We start from the raw sequence: 4,665 nt of genomic DNA on the forward strand, positions 1-4,665 counted from the left end.
ATCAAGGGGAAGTGTTATGAATATTATGGTGATGTCATTATGGCAAGTCTTAAATATACTTGTTCTCCAAGTGGCTTTGTCCACAAGCTATTGTAATCATATATAAAGGACTCATTACTCATGGAATAATACACACCAATTTCCTCTCTTCTCTTCTTTACTTACAACAATTTGATATATTTTCTTTGGCTCTTTATTTTTCATCTATCTTATATACATTGTTCTCTAATTATTTTCTTCGAAATAACTCAACATAGAGCATTTTGTTAGAATTATTTTACTTAAAATTTTATATGTTATACGAGGTGAATCAGACTAATTATTATAAGAATTCATCATGTAGTTTGTTTTAAAAACAATAATTTTTAAAAATCTTGCAATTCACTCTATGTTAAATTTGTTTCAGTATAACTTATTTGGTTAGTTTCTTTGAAGATTTCGACAGTAACTGACTAAAATAATATTTGTCAAAACATAAGATAATAGTGTTGATTAAAATTTAAAAAAAATAATGGATAAATAAATTTGTTAATTTCTTTTGATTGATTAAAAATAATTTGAAACTCATAAATAAATCGTGGTTTGGGGCTCTCACTTTGTTCTCTTACTTAACATCTTTCAGAGATAGCCAGTGTAAATTTTCAATCTTGTTTTTATTTTGGAATTATTCGTTAGTATATCCGGGTTTTTTATGGTGTTATACATTTTTTGTTTATTGGATTTTGTCATCGGCTTGTAAGGTTTACTTTTCACCGCGAATGTTTTTTTGTTTTTGTTCACTATTATTCTTCATTCACTCTAAACCCTATATTTCTTAATGTGTTCTTTTTTTATCATTATATTAGTTTATTATAAGAATTCATCATGTAGTTTGTTTTAAGAACAATAATTTTTAAAAATCTTGTAATCACTCCGTGTTAGATTTACTTCAGTATAACTTATTGGTTAGTTTCTATGAAGATTTCGACAGTAACTGACTAAAATAATATTTGTCAAAACATAAGATAATAGTGTCGATTAAAATTTAAAAAAATAATGGATAAATAAATTTGTTATTTTCTTTTGATTGATTAAAAATAATTTGAAACTCATAAATAAATCGTGGTTTGGGGCTCTCACTTTGTTCTCTTACTTAACATCTTTCAGAGATAGCCAGTGTAAATTTTCAATCTTGTTTTTATTTTGGAATTATTCGTTAGTATATACGGTTTTTTATGGTGTTATACATTTTTTGTTTATTGGATTTTGTCATTGGCTTGTAAGATTTACTTTTCATCGCGGATGTTTTTTCGTTTTTGTTCACTGTTATTTTTCATTCACTCTAAACCCTATATTTCTTAATGTGTTCTATTTTCATGAGGATTATGCGATTCTTTGATTTGGATACTATTAAAGAAAATACGCTTGATATTGATTTCTAATTTATTTTGAAAATAAACCTTTGAAATTTTATTTTCAAGAATATATTTTATTTTGTGCTCTTGCAAATTAAAAATTTTGTATTCTTTATATTTTACTTTATTTTAGTTACTTATTTAGTATATATATTAGTCAATTCCATTTTAATGATTTATTTATTAGTTTGTCTTATTTGATGTTGAATTCTACTTTGTATTGAAATAATCAGTTTTGGAAAATTTAACAGTTTAAAAATAGTAAATTATAATTATCATTTTTTTATATTTTGATTGGTTGTTTATAATCCTATATGCGTAATTTTAATGAGTTATAGCCTCAACTTTTATATAGTAAATAAAATGATGATTTAGTAAATTTTAGTGTTTTAAAATGATATGTAAATATTCTCAGTGACTATAGCTTCAACTTATATATTGGTGACGATTGGTTGGGCTTTAACTTAGTACTTTAGCTTTAATTTTTCCTAAATCACTAATCCTAACCAATCATCTTTTAGTTTTATTTTTTAAGTTAAAGTCTACAGCAAAATTTTATAAATTTTTGCCAATCAAGTTGTAGCTTTATTTTTTCAAGATACAACAAAAAAAAATAAAACTTTAACTTTTCTATTTGTTTTAGACAAAAATCCTACATCCTTATTATTTGGGCTGTAGAAAAAATAAACTCATAACTGAAAAAAAACACGTTATATTTTTCATCAACATACGAGGTACGTGTATATATTCTTAGTATATTCGAATCATGATAATCCTTGATCATAAACTAATATTTTAAAGTTAGATAAACTTAAGAACATAAATTATCAACTAAAAACAAAAAGGAAAAATTAATAGATAACTTAAGCAAGGAAAACCCTAACGTAACACTTGATGAGATTGCAATGAATTTATGAAATTCTCGTAGATAAAATTTATTATTATTTAGATGGTGATTTCCCTTTGGCTATTTTTTTATTTTAGATGGTTTTCATTATTTTGGATAAATTTTATAAATTGTTATGTTTTTAAATTAACAGAAAAGTTTTTTTTACAGCTACCACACATTTTATCCAATCATGTTTTATTTTACAAAAGTACAGCCAATAATTTACAACTACAGTTATCATAACTACAACAAAAATCTCTGCATAAAAATATACTTTAGTAAATGTACAGCTACAGCCAATACACTTACAATACAAATTCTACAGTAAATTTTTTACAGTACAGTCCAACCAATCACTTCAATTGTATATGTTATTTAGGAATATTTTCAATAGCATATAGCCTAAATTTTGAAAATCATGAATTAAATTTATTTACTTATAATTGTTTAAAAGCCTAGTATTTGTTTTAAAAGTAATTCTCATTTTTATTTTATTTTAATGTTAAATTTCAAAATATTATATATATATATATATATATATATATATTAAGTGAATTTATTTATAATGTTTTACCTTTGTTAACTTACTTTGTTTGATATTGGTTTCTATTTTGTTTTTAAATGAAAATTGTTTTTGAAATATTAATATTTTTGAAAATAAAAATTAAAATAATAATTTATCATAATATTTGGTTGTTTTAAATCATGTGTGGACACCTTCAGTACTTATAGCCTCAACGTTTTTAATAACATCGCCTAAAATTTTATATAATATAGATTTATGTTAAATTTAGAAATACTTAGTGTATATATATCAGTCACTTCCATTTTAATTATTTATTTAGTAGTTTGTATTTTTGATATTGAATTCCATTTTGTGTTCAAATAATCAATTTTGAAAATTTAAACATTTTTGAAAATAGTAAACTAAAATTATGTTTCTATATTTTGATTGGTTTCTTATAATCCTATTTGTATATAGTAAATAAAATGATGATTTAACATATTTTTTGTGTTTCAAAAATATTATGTGAACATTCTCAATTATTTATACCTTCAACTTATACATAGTATATGTTATTTGTGAATATTTTCATTAGCATATAGCCTAAATTTTGAAAATCATGAGTTAAATTTATTTACTTATACGTTTTTGAAAGGCTTGCTTTTCTAAATTAATTATTACTTTGTATTTATATTTTTATGTTAAATTTCAAAAAAAAATTATATATTAAGTCAACTTATTTATAATGTTCCACTTTTGTTAACTTAACTAATTTGATATTGGTTTCTATTTTATTTTGAAATAAATAATTTTTGGATCTATTATAATTTTTTGAAATAATAAATGAAAACAAATGATTTGTCATATTACGATTGACCGTTTTAAATCTTATGTAGACACCGTCAATGGCTTATAGCCTCAAAAGCAGTTGTCATGATAACAGATTGAATAACCTTAAATAAGAAAAATTGTGAATATTTTCAATAGCATATAACCCAAAATTTGAAATTACATGTTTTAAATTTTTATAGTTATAATTGTTTAAAAGTCTTGCATTTTTTTAAGTTTTTCAAAATTAATTATATATTAAGTTAACTTATATATATATATATATATAATCTTTTTACTTTTTTAGCTTTCATTATTTGATATTTATTTATGTTTTATTTTAAAATAAACAATTTTTTGTAAATATTGACTTTTGAAAATATTAACCTAAATAATGATTTGTCATATTATGATTAGTTGTTTTAAAACCTATGTGTTTTAAATCATATTATTGAATATTTTCAATAGCATATAACCTAAACTTTAAAAATCATGTGTCTTAAATTTATATAGTTTTAATTGTTTAAATATCTTGTATTTTAAGTTAATTATTATATTTGTAAGATATTTTATGTGATTTTCTGTGATTTTCGAAAATATATTATATATTAAGTTAAATTATATCTAGTTCATTGAATTTTGCAAGTTTACCATATTTAAATTGATTTCTATTTTATTATGAAATAAATAGTTTTCGAATCATATTGACATTTTTAAAAATAGTAAACTTAAATAGTGATTTGTCATATTACGATTGGTCGTTTAAATCCTATGCGGACGCTCTCAATGGTTTATAGCCTCAACTTTTATATAATATAGACTAGATTTTTTACTCGCGCGTATAATTTAATTTAATTTTGCAATATTTTTTAAGAAAAAGATGAATTTCGTAAAAAATATTTTTATTAATATTATTAAAATATTATTTGATTTCCTATTTACATTTTTTTTATAAATTGTTATTTTTGAACTTAGCTATTTATTTGTTTGTATTATAAAAGTAAAATTACTGTTACTAAAGTATTTATAGTTTCTTATAAGTACATATA

Source organism: Brassica oleracea, chromosome C4 (genome assembly GCF_000695525.1).
Source record: "Brassica oleracea var. oleracea cultivar TO1000 chromosome C4, BOL, whole genome shotgun sequence".
NCBI lineage: Eukaryota > Viridiplantae > Streptophyta > Magnoliopsida > Brassicales > Brassicaceae > Brassica > Brassica oleracea.